The sequence below is a fragment of the Anas acuta genome, chromosome 14 (assembly GCF_963932015.1).
Source record: "Anas acuta chromosome 14, bAnaAcu1.1, whole genome shotgun sequence".
Classification (NCBI taxonomy): domain Eukaryota; kingdom Metazoa; phylum Chordata; class Aves; order Anseriformes; family Anatidae; genus Anas; species Anas acuta.
Window position 1 is genome coordinate 19,454,280 of NC_088992.1, and position 13,190 is coordinate 19,467,469.

Consider the following 13,190-nt stretch of genomic DNA (forward strand, 5'->3'; position numbering starts at 1 on the left):
TGTTTTCAGGTTAAATCTCTTACACTTGAAAACAAAATGTAAGCAAATTTACTTAACAGAATGATTCAAAGAGAAATTCAAAGAAAATGAATTGTTTTGTTTTAGTACTGCTTTTTTAAATTACAAATAAGTATAATTTTTATAAGTGCAAATTTTTGAAATAAGAACATTGGAACAAAATTTTATCAAGTATCCAGGAATTTATAGCTTTTCCTTGAGAAAGTAATTTGATTCAAAGCTGCAAAGTATTTCCAATTTTTAGATTAGAAAAAGCCCAACTTTTTCCAACCAAAAAAAAAAAAAAAATTTGCCCAGCAGTGACAGGAATTCCAAGCTCCCAGGAAGGCTCACCAGCCAGGCCATGACTGCCATGTAACTGCCTGAGCAGCCAGCTCTGCACAAATGTGAAAAACTTGTTCTTTGACAGCCCATCCTACAGCAATCACTATTGGCTTTCCTAAATCATTTAATTTAATTAGGAGCATCTCTTGAATTTATCTATAAAACCTTCACCTCAAATAAACAACAAACATCTAAGAAAATTGAAGCTAATAATTCTTGCTAACACCCAGTGTCACTTTTTCAGCTAAATTGGTGCCACCCGCAGCCTGACGGGCAGAGCCTCAGCGCAGAGCATGGTGCTTGGCACCACATCCAACAGCTCAGCTTCTGTGGCATCCAACAGTGTGCCCGCGTCTTTACTGCTCTAATTGTTTTCTTAGTCTATTAAGCCAGTCAACCAAATAACAGAAATTAAAAATGTTTTCTTAACCATTTGTCTTTCTGAGAGGGAAACCTCCGAGCAAACATTTTTGCAAAGCAAGTGTCTTGTGGTACCCTTAGACCAGTTCAGCCCCCCTGTGACTCCATGGGACTTTATTAAAGAAAAAAATTAACAAAAGTAACTTCTTGTTAAGACCCTCAAGTACTATGCTGATTTATCTGCAACTTTGGAATAGGATACCATAGTGATAAATGTTGTTTGTCTGTTTTTTTGTGATTGGCACTGCTTGCTAAGAAGATCAGTTCTGATAAGCAAGATATTTGCCAGCAGCCCTCCTGTGGTAGTAACTCTTCCAATCTAAAACAAGAAAAAAATAACAAAATGACCATAAATAAAAACACAATATGGTAAAACAGAGAAAGGGTCAAAAAGAAGTGCCCTTGGGACAGATTCCAGAGCCTGTGTTCAACGCACGGCATTTCTGTGCAGCGCCCAGGAGAAGTTGGCATGGTGTGGTCAGCACACAGAGCCAGGAGACACCCAACTTTCACACCTGTTTGCATTGCACTAACCAATCAGACACTAAAGACAGGAAAATGGTAAATCATCCTCTTCAAAACACAGTAAATGGACCTGAGGTAGCCCCAAGCAGGCAAATTCAAGTACTGCCTGCAGCTGTGCCCCAGCAGCCCTGGCCCAGGCCGTAAGGGCAGCTGGGCATTGGGTGTTCCCCATGCTCGGGCGAAGCTGAAATCACCTCTCCCAGCCCTCAGGTGAATGGCTTGCCTTCCTAGAGAGCCAAGCATGGAGAGCAGATACCCCCAAAGCAGGGCTGGGGATGAGTACTTGTTCTAAGATTACCATCCCAGACTTGGGAACCTCCAATGCCTGCTGCTGTGGTGGGCAGCTCCACTCTGTCCCAAAGCTCTGCAGAGGGACTCGTCCCAAAGGTATCCTCAGGGAGGAGAGCCCAGCCAGGTTCCCTATCAGCACTGCCTGTGTCCTACTGAAATTCCTAAACAGCAGGTATGGACAGGTATATCTTCACAACTCCAGTCATTTTCAAGGTAAGTTGACTTAAAAGGGTTTTTATAATTAAGTAGGAGAAAAGGTCAAATTCTCTTTTAGTCTGCCTGCTGCATTTAATGCTGTCACACTGCGTTAGTTCTCTTTGATCTTAAAAATACATGATGCCAGTGTCAACGCGTTCTGCTTTGACCCATTATCAACTTCATGTGCACCATCCTCTGTCATTTTAGTGTCAGTCCTGGAGGGTAGCCCACCCTCTGAGAATTCATTTGTTTAAGAATTAAATTCATGCTTTTGCAAACAAGAAGAAAGCTCATAAAAATTACACAGTTCTGCCTTTGCAAGAGCAGCAAGGAGCTGAGTCTCTCACCAGGCCATAAATCTACTTTTTTGAAAAAACATTATTGTTTCCTATTCCAGCAGGGTCACTTAGTACCTTACAACTTGGAGATCTTATTACAGTAGAAATTACCATCCCTAAAGGACAGATACTTAATAGGCAATCATCATATAAAGTTTTACTGCTACACCAAAAGGCAAATCTTTTTAGAGTGATTAAGTAATGTTAAGTGCCTGAAGACTATTCTTCCATAAGTTTCCTTTTGTATTAAATATGTTTTAACAGGAAATGAACATAATGATCCTAAAGCCATCAAGTTAATGGAATGTGTAAATTCACTGCATTTTCCTTACCATCCTGTATTTTTATTCTCCATGTTGCCATTACTACCTTTCTTTCTAATACATCTACGTTTGTCTGAACAAACATTGAGGAGTGAGATTTTAATGCTTAACCAATGACCTACCACAGCTTCTCATGAAATCCAGATACTATTTAGATGAGCTCATCATGGGCGCTAATTAATTAACACTGATGGGGAACTTGAAATAAAATATGAATATGGTCACATTTCATTAGGAACATAATGCATCTTCTTGACCCTTACTTAAATACATTTTTCCCACAGCTAGTGGAAAAACACGCATCTCACAGCCATGCTGACATCTGGCTAGTTGAAGCAAGAGGGCAAAACGCTGGGCAGACCTCACTCAGCCTGCATGACAGCCCAGCTGTGTAGCAGCCTCACACTGGCTGGCACGTTTGTTTGTAGTTCACAGGTCAGCAAGAAACTACTGCTCAGCATGATGAACCTAGACCTCACATTTAAAACCTCGTCTGTTAATCTTTAAACCTCTGATCCGACTCTTCCTGGCTTCTCCATTTAAAAAAAAAAAAAACAATACATTATTCAATTTTCCTCTTTCCTGAACTTTCACAGAGAGGAAGAGTTCCCTGACCCCATGCTTCCCGTGGTAATTCTGATTTCTTCCCCACGTGCCTGCTTCATAGGAGGTGCACGACGTGCTGGGCTCCTCTCAGGTTACAGGACAGGCACCACAGCAATCAGGCCTTTTCTACACTGGCTGGGTTTTCTTCCATCATTCACACTGCCCGTGGAGCTGCTCTGTTCACGAAGTAAGGATCAGCAAGGAGGTCCTGGCACAGCTGCTTAGGTACAAGGCAAACACCTCCTATACCTTAATACACCTTCAGTTTTGTTAATCCTTTTCAGTAAAGCTAATATCCATGTTTGCAGGCAAAGAGTGCTCACATGTAGAGAAGCCGTAAGTGTTTCCTAGTTTTATAAAAATCATGTTCAATACTGAAAAAATGCAAGAGCAAACCTTTGGTGCAATTGCAAAGAAAAGGCCCACCTAAGCTTTGCTCTTGAGCTAAACAGTTCTAATACCAGGTCACATCAAAGAGATACACTAGTGCTAAACACACCCTGCTCCAAGATTACTTCCTGGACTCTCACCATGCTCGTGAAGACTATCAGCAATGTCAGATGAGGAACTCCCTGTAGGTACTCCTTCTCTTGAACCATTCAAGATGGTAAATGCAGGTCCACCATGCCTTCACAGCCCAGAAACTATAGAGACATTTTCATTGTTCCCCAACCAAACAAAAAAAAAATTAAAAAAAATCGGAAATTGTTAATTTGTGTTTGAAACAAACAAACAAAAAAATCAGTTTCATGAAGAAATCAGTATTGGCCCACACACATATTTTGGTCTTGGCAAAAGGAACTGCATTTGTTCCCAAAATGCATTCTGAAACTCCCAGTTGTTTTCTGGATGCATTTTTAATTTCAAGCAGTAGTTATATTTCTGCTGCCAATGCCCAAGTCACAAAAAACAAACATTCAATTTCCTCCCTTGTAGAATTATTCCACCCTGCTTATCTGGGGGTTCAGTTCTGTTGTCTCCATTTTAATCACATTTTCCAACAACACAGTGCTTTGTGCATCAGACCATTTTCCTTTATGAAAGATAAAAATGATTGCATATTCCATTTCATTTTTTTGACCTAAAACTGACATTTTTTGCATTTTTTCAGTAATTTAAAGAGAAAGCACATGGCAAAGCACATAAATCACTATGAAAAACATATATTCACACTTAAGACTGCCATGTATGACCACTTAGCTGCTTAAAACAATAATATGGATCATATCATAAAAAAATTATTTCATATTTTTAACTTTCTTGCCATCAGCAATAATTACAAAACCTTCTAAAAGTAGGTATTTTAGTTATCTGTATAGCGTACAGTTACATTTATAGCAAGCCACGGTAGGTCACAGCTCTATATGGAACACAATTTCAGCAAGTTTTTTGTACTGAAAAATGCAGACATCTATGTGGTCCAAAATTCTTTTTACATATTCTCAGATGACAGGAGGAAACACAGCGCAGGGAATGTAAACACTCTAAAACATGCATGTTTTACACTGACACAACTGCAGTAACTGCTGTACTGACTGACACTACCCAGATGTTGCAAGAAACAGCAGGGCCTGCCAGAAAGGCAGTTTTCAGCATGCTAACAAGGGTAATGAGAATTGAGAAGTTAAAAGCCCTTGCAAATCTGTGAAACTCCATCCCTATTCATTTCTTCTAATTTCAGCAGTAAGTTTTTCCTCTAAAGCAGCAGAACATTTCATGTCAGTGACTGACAGTGAGGGTGAAGGAAAAGGCCTACCTCTTTGAATGTGGAGTTGTTCCCAAATCCAACAACACTTTCTTCCTCAGTTTGGATATCTGACCACCACACACGCATGTCACAGGCACTGGAAGTGACACGCATGCTGTCTCCCAACACGTGAAAATGCAGGGTGGTACTATGAACTGCTCTGCTGAACCAATTCCTGATAAAAGTAGCGGAACCGAGAGCTTGAAATGACTGGTCAAGCCATACACTTCAGACGTCACGTAAACATCCAAAAATATAGGAAGAGGGGGAAAAAGTAAACAGGAAAAAGTAGATGGCCATTGCTCGCTCCCTTCCAGTTGCCACATTTTTAATAAAAAGAACTGGCAATGATTCAACTGTTGAAATTGCACAGATCTTTGTCACTGCATAACTACTATGCTATGTATTACTAACCCAAAATGATTAGGTTCTATGCAAACAGTTAAAAAAACAGGCAAACATTAATCAACTTTTTAGTAACCCTCCCATTATTTCAAAAAGGAATGTGATGATCATCCAGCAAGAATTTTATTCGGAAAAGCACGTTATAATAATTATGTTAGCAATCCATTAGTGGCCAGAGATAATTTTTGATTAAAACAGGTTCAGCATATAAATGCTTAAAATATAAAAGATTGCTGTATTTATATTTCCTATTATAACTATACCATAGTTACTGAAAATAAAGTAGTCTCTGAAGAGCAAACATGCTTTCAATTCATTCATAGCCCATTTTGATATTAATTCACTGAAATCAACTAGTATAATATTAGAACAATGAAACAGCTCAACTACTGGGGAAACTGGCAACTGTTATTTCAGAGAAAGGTGCACGAGAGTTAATAAAACAGCCTGAGAGCACTGCATCACCACCCAGTGAAGGCACCCTAGCCACTGCGGGCTAGGTAGATCTGTTAAGCAGCCTGTGGGCTGCAGACCACTGCTTTCTGTCAGACACCAGGAACTGCTCTGTGAACGAGCTCATTTAGAAGATTAAAAAAAAAATAAAAAAATTCTTCTATTCCCAGCCTGCTGGCAGAGGCAGCAGTGCTGGCAGACAGAGCCGGGAGCCGGTTTCTGGATGCTGCCAGTGACTGCCTGCAGGTGCAGACAGCTCCTTGTTGGGCATGGGAAATGGTCCAGGAGTGTTTTTTTTCAGAAAGGCTCCATTAGAAAAGGCTGAGAACCACTGATACAGACAGCCTCCGGGGAGCGAAGCTGCCCTCCTCTGGGATATGCTTGCTGGCTCGCCAGAATTTTAAGGCTGGCTCCCCTTGAACTCACCAGAGCTGGTTTTAAAGAAAATAATTCTAGGTGCCATTCAGATTCAGCATAATCGTCTCTCGAATATTTAGCCAAGTATGTTGACTACTACAAAGGATTACAGTGAAAAGTAAAGACGTTCTTTGATGTGTACACAGACTTAACATCCAATCTCTCAAGTTGCCAGTGGAGTCTTGGATATTCTGCATGATCAAAGCCTCCTAACCCCATATGCAGCTTTGAAACAGTTTTTAGCAGCTGCATTTTCCAGGCTTCTGCTTAATGAATCCCCCCAAGAAGGCCGTGGGCCACCATGGACACATTTGCGACCTCTGTCCTGGCAACATATCCCCACTGCAGCCTTGTCCTGCTGTCCTAGCAGCCCTCACATCCTGTTCCTCCGAAGCTCTGGGCTCTGCTGTCCAACACAAAACTGCTCGGAGCACCTGAAGCAAATTGAGATGGAGGACTGATACCTGAAACACTGCAGCAAAGAGAGTAGCTGCAGCATTGCTCATGACGCTAGGGAATTTGTTCAAAAACTTCCACAAAATCTATTTCAATAATGAAAGCTGACTTTTGTCTTTTCTTTTGTAATTGTGGGAAAAGCTGGATAATGTGTTCGATCTGACCAGTAAAAACACATAAAAGGATACATTTTAATCATCAAAAGAATTCATTTTTTGCATCACCATTTCCCACAGAATATAAAATCTCAGTATTCTCCCAGATGAATGTGAAATATAGCTGTCCTCATAATGGTCTGCACCCTTGGCTATGGCAATTAGCCATGTTTTCATCCACTAGCCAAAATGGAAAAAGGCAAAAGAAAATGTCATTTAGCTGAATCTGGAATGATTTTTATTATCATCATTTTCTGAAAACAAAACCCAATCATTTTAGGTGCACTAGAAGCTATTTGCGGGCCTAAAACAAAATACTTTTCTGCTATTACTCTTTCACAAGAACAAATAAGAAAATTAAAATAGTATTTTAAAAGAAAAAAAAATAAGGTTCAATTCTGATTATTTACCCAGTACTATTTGTACTGCTCCATTCAGCTTTGCAAATGATTTCATTTCACTCAAAATTGTATTTTTCAAACTATTCAGAAAAAAGAGTAACTGGCACTAATCAGGTGAGGAGAGGGAGGTATGGAAGATGTCTTATCCTGCAAACTCCAGAAACCTGTCTCTGCATCTTTCCAACCCGACAAAGAATCTGGATATTCTGAGGAAACCCATGGCATTTCATTTGCCTCTTTTCCCAAAATACAAAACAAACTTCTGGATGCCCAGCTAAGCTCAGAGCATATAAAAGAAAAAATAAACAAACCATCTTGAAAAGAGTAAAGGATCAATGTGAAAGAAAACCAAGCATAGCCAGTTAAACCCTTTGGCTGCAGTCATATACTTGCCATCATCAAAATCATTGGCACTTGATGGCGAGAGAGAAAAATACTTACATCAATTGACTCATGCCTTCTCCCTATTTAAAAAGTTGTTAAGATACAGGTTTAAAATAAAAATGAATATACATAAATCATAATGCAAGGAAAATACATATGTACATAATATCATCACACCTTATTTCTATATTGTCACTGGATTCACAATAAAGTCATAACAGCACTGCAATGACAATAGCAAAAAAACTCCTGCCTGGTGAAAAGTAGGATTAGAAAACATATAGTTTCCCTGACAGAGCAGTATTTAAAAGTCATTCTAATTTTTTTTTTTGATCACTTTAGCATAAACATAAAATATTTAAGTTATTTTGAGTTATCTTGAATCTGCTGCTGTTTACAAAATGTAAATTCATCAAAGTTGACAGAATTACTCTGGTTTACAGTTGGAGGAATTGAGGAAGAATTTGGCGTTTTGATTAAATCTTTAACGTGCAATTTACCTTTCATATACACAAAGCACACGGGCTCTCAGGCAGAAGATAAGCATGTAATAAATCAGCTTACATTTTTTTCAGCTCTTACTCACAGCGGAATCCCCAAAATTCATTTTATTTTATCTTTTTCCCACTCTTCAGCTTTTTCTCTTTCATTTTCCTTCCTCTTCTTCAATCACCACAGGTTTGCATTTCTCATTTTCTATTTTACATCACTCCGCTTTGCTCTCTACAATGGAAAGACAGTCAGAAAAAAAAGGCAGACAGACAGACAGAACGGAGAGAGATGCAGCCACTTGAAGGTAATAACCTCGGACACCCACATTCTGGATGATCTGTTGCTCTCTCAAAAACATTTTAACTTTATAAAGGGAAGGGAATCAAGACTCATTTGCATAAGGGTTCATCCCATCTCTTCAGCTCATATGTTTATAGCTCTGGAAAGTCCCTTTCTGATTCCCAGCTTGATAAAGAGCCAGGAAGGTAATGCAACAGCAGGGAGAGGTGAGAACTATTTTGCTGACCTTGCAAGCAGGCCTTAAGAGCAGTGCTCCATTCTCCATGCTCGGAGGACCCAGCTAGGAGATTTGAGTGCTTTTTATCCTTTGGACTTCAAGGCTCAGACCATGCATGCAGAGCTAAAAATTCAAGTCAGAGAAACCCCCACTCTTGCACTGGAGGAAGCTCTGGTCAGGCGCTCAATACTTCAGCTTCCTGTCTGTACACTCCGCGGTCTAATCTGGGGAAATCCTGAAAACATTATCAGATGCCTGATAAACTCTTTAGCTTTCAAGTACATAGTGATTCAGTTTCGGTCAAAACCTCATTTGAATACAGTTTTAAAATCTAAATAAAAAGTGAGACCCTGACAAAGAAGAGATTAGACTTATAGTCTAACACCATTGGTATCCAAAATAACATAACTGGTATTTAAAGCTGGCAAGCAAACCAGCTAAGCTCCAAGCTTCCATACCTGCATCAGGTATGTGTATGTGTATGTATGTATATGTATGTGTGTAACTGAGGCTTATTAAAAACGGACTGGAATTATATGTCTGGTTACCTAAATGCCTTTTATCCACAAACAATGCAGCAGAAGCAGCAGCACGGATTGCTTACCCCATCCTGACGCTGCTCACCATTGACTCGAGACAGATTGTTTCTGAGAGAGGGATTACTTGAAACTGGTGCCCACTCATCCCACAAGCTTTTCTCTTAAGGCTGGCAAGCGTGGCAATGCTTGCTTGTTCAATGTAGACACCAGGCATTAGAGGGATATTTCCAAACTCAGCCACCCATTGCAGGGTAGCAGCATGAAGAGTAGGGTCAGGCTCTGATCTCTGATTTAGCCCTGGAAGATTAAACCTCTAGCTCCACAGCCTGAATCCCCAATAGTTTCCACTTCAGATCAGCACTGGTTCACCAAAGGAAATCACTCCCACTCCATTGCCACCAGTCCTTCATCTCAGGCTAGCCATAGAGCTTTTAGGACACTGCGGGAGGTACTCCTTCACACACAAGTTCTGATGAACTTGGAGAAACCCACTCTGCCTATGAGTCCAGAAGCAGCAGAGAACATCTTCCCATGCATTGCAGGTGCGCAAGCAGTTCAGGCTTACACTTTGTTCCTCTCCCTGATAATAAAACACATTTTTAATGCTTTCAATGAGATCTCTGATGTTTGCTACTGCGCTCACCCTTAGGGTTACCACAAAAACTAAGCTCATGTATGGACCAGCTACTCTGGAGAAGAGAAAAATTGTAAAGATACTTGTTCCACATTCCTGCTGGTCTCTGGGAAGTCTCAGGTTGTCCATATTCAAAACAAAAGCTTCTATCATTTTTTGTTTCATCCCAAGGCCTAGTAAGCTAGACCTAACTAGGCTAATGCACAAAATTTGCCCTGTAACTAGGATAATTAAGCTAACTAGGCTAACATTAGCCCTGTAACTTGGGTAATGCACAAAATATAGTTCACAGAAGCAGAGAGATTTCAGACACAAAAGTACTCACTGTTTTAATGCCTCTATCAAAATAAATAGCAGTAGTTAACAACAGAAGGGAGATCCATTGGCACTGAGTCCAGACCCAGACGGAAAACATCTCAAAGTTTCAAAAGCATCTAGAGCTAAGATTTTGTGTTTCAGCAGCATGGAAGGTCTGGCATTCTCTAATGAAATATCATGTCCACATTCTCAGGTGCTGCCCTGAACTTTCTGGTGTAGTTCCAGTGATGGTCAAGTTTGGACATGAAGAAGCAAAGACCCTGGTAGGACTTATCAATAAGGATGCTTGAATGAACTTGCATGAGTTGTTGCACAAGAGAGGAACAGTTATATTTCAGTCAGGAGTTTGGCAGCATGTGCAGTGCTCACTGATATAACTTTCAAAATACATCTCACCCCAGCGCCAGGTTTAAAAAACGTCATAGTAAGCAACACTGAGCTAAATTCATCTGCTCCCAGCCAACCAATACACCCTCATTGGTTTGTATAATCTGTTAGAAATTATCTGGATTTCCTGGTTAACAAGAGGGAGATTTCACCACTATGTGCTTGTCAGCTGGTTAACCTAACAGCAGAAAGTAGCTCAGCAGCAGCAGAGAGCCCCTCAGGGAAAGAATCACACCTCCTCAGTCCTCAGCCAATCTTCCAGACAAAAGCAAAAGAGTGACCAGCAAAGTCTGGACATTTACGTGGGAAAAGGACAGATTCTCCAGTTTGCTCTGTGAAGCTAAAGCAAATACTAAAGGTAAAGGGAAAAAAAATGTTGTACAGTGTCTGAGAAGGGAAAAGGAAGACAATACACTGTGCATTGTTCTCAACAGCTGACATCAGTCAGGATGGTTACTATCATCTTCACATCTCATCTGGAAAGTTTTGACTAGCAGAATTTATTTTTTGACAGGAAGTCTAGACCTCACTCTAATTCAGTGGCTGGAATTTCTTGAGGCAATATTATGTTAAACCAAACAAGATAACAATACAGCCCTGGGTGCAGCACTCTCAGAAACACAATATGCGGAGAGGCAGCGCTTTGTAAGGTTATCAAAGCACAGCCCAAGTGCTGCTGTCATCACCACCCAGCAGCTCCAGCTTCTCTGCTTTATTTATTGCTGTTCACTGTATTCAGCTTAAACAGAGAGTGCTGATTTCCCTCTTTCACCAGGGAGGAAGGCCGTCTCAGAAGGGAGGGTCTCTCACAAGTAAAGCTATTTAAGCAAAAGCTTTTACAGCAGTATACAGGCAGAGATAAATCAGGTCTTGTATGTTAGATCTTTCACAAAAACAGCCTTCAGAAAGCACAGTAGACATATATTCACTTCTATTCATAAATCTTCCATTCCTGCTTATAATATTTTTGTTGCAAATAGTGAGATAAAACTAAGTTATGAATTCCAAGAGGAGCTGAAGCTTGCTGTGGAAAATCTATATTACCTTTGAAGAAACTGGAATTGAGAAACTCTCTCAACACTGAGAAAGCCAGTTTTCACTTGGTTTCCCTTGAGAGGTGATGAATTCTGCAGGTCTTGTTCTGTGATACAGAGCCTTAAACAAATATATACTATATATTACTGAAAAAAAAAAATCTTTAAGAAAATTCTTCAACTTTCTTAAAGTTGAAAGAAGTTACAGATTTTGAGTTCTCCTACTGATTTCTGTATCATTATTTTAATATCCAATACAACCATCTAAGAGCATGGGCCCAAGAGAGTAGGCTGATAAAGAAACCTAGAAAATTCTTTATAAACCACACACCTTTCATAGAAAACTTCAAACATTTGCAAAGGCATAACACAAACCAGATACAATTTGATTAACAAAATCTTATTTTGCACTGTGACAGATGTATAGACTAGTAGATGGTGCTCCCAATTCTTGTGTGAGCAGCAAAGAGCTCCATCAGGCTTGTTTGGGGAGCAGAGAAGAAAGGGGATGGTAGGAGCAGCCCTTCCACATGCTCCTGATGGGCTTCTGGTGGCCTGTGCAGCCTCCAGAAGTCACAGGACTCTGCTGGCAGACAGAGCTCACGAAAGGGGTAACGTGCCAAGACAGCAGAGCTGCAGTTACCCTCCATGACATGCTTGTCTGAACTGGGAAGCATTCTGAGTAGGAAATGCCTGCAGAGATTCATACAGAAGCACCATTAACCCCCACCGCCCACCCTTAATTTGTTTGTGCACATGCGTGTGCGAACATGCCCATATTTCTTGTCCTAAAGGAAGCATTTTGCTCTGTAGCTGCACAGAGGGCTCAAATGCTACCAGAACAGCCTGCAGGTCCTACAGCTTTGCGCAGGGTCCCCTACAACAGGCAGCATATCCGTCCTAGTGTCTTGAACCTTGCCAAAGTGATTCCACTCAGGTTTATCACTCTTAATTATTTTGCAGTGAGCGGCTTTTACATCTAGGAAAGCAAGGCCGTGAAAGCCAGGCACCACACAGTCAGAGGCCCCATGAACTCCAGCACACCCACAGCGCTGCTTCTGCCCCAGCCCTGGCCACAGCACCACCAAGCACAGGGAATGCATGCACCCAGCTCCTTCAGACAGCTCACACCGACGTGAGGGCCACAACTCAATTGATAAAATATCTCCTGCCGCCCTACCAGCCAGCTTGAGTGAAGAAGTGATGCAAAGCAGGATGAGGCAGCAGAGTACAGTTTCTCTAACCAGCTTCACATATGGCTTTGCTAGATGCTTTGCAGTCAGAAATTAAAAACAGGAAGGTTTCAAATGAGTTATGAAGGCAGGATGTGAGTCAGCCCTGAGCAGGAGGGACAGCCAACAGCAAAACCCTCTACCATAGGCACCAGGCACTCGGACATCCAGAACCAGGTAAATGGACCTTGGACCAGGGAGCACCAGCAGAGCAGGAACAGGGAGGGAAAGGACCACAGGATATATTTTCTCCATGCAGGGGCCTGTTACCTAACCAGACAGCTTTCCTTCCTGTACAAGCAGCCTGACCACAGGACCACCAGGGCTCCTCCAAACTCCTATGCAGTTCCACTGGGGAGAAGCAGCTCGAAGTCCTCCAGAGTAACTCAGCTGGGACTGGGATTTCAAGGGCCCATCAAGCATCTTGAAATTTGAACACAGGCTTCTCACACATTCAGATGAGTACTGTGCTACTAGAAATAGAAATGCCAACACCTCCTCCTCAGCTGCCATCCTTCTCTGCCTGAGACCCAAGATGAGAAGAAATTTCTCTGAAAACATTGTCACATCGGCCTC

At 41.1% G+C, this 13,190-nt stretch overlaps 1 long non-coding RNA gene across 5 annotated transcripts in view; it reads right to left on the reverse strand.

The window, feature by feature from the left end:
• LOC137864205 (uncharacterized) overlaps window positions 1-8,273 on the reverse strand; it is a 49,941-nt gene extending 41,668 nt beyond the window's left edge. For 3 of the 5 annotated variants that reach the window (XR_011101372.1, XR_011101369.1, XR_011101373.1), the window contains exons 1-2: window positions 1,199-1,651; window positions 965-1,081 (exon numbers count right to left, since the gene is read on the reverse strand). This is a non-coding gene — a long non-coding RNA (uncharacterized lncRNA). Of the gene's footprint in view, window positions 1-964; window positions 1,082-1,198; window positions 1,652-4,799; window positions 5,240-8,025 lie in introns of those variants that run through there. The other 2 variants (XR_011101371.1, XR_011101370.1) reach the window with 2 other exon arrangements.
• Window positions 8,274-13,190: the final 4,917 nt, after the last annotated feature.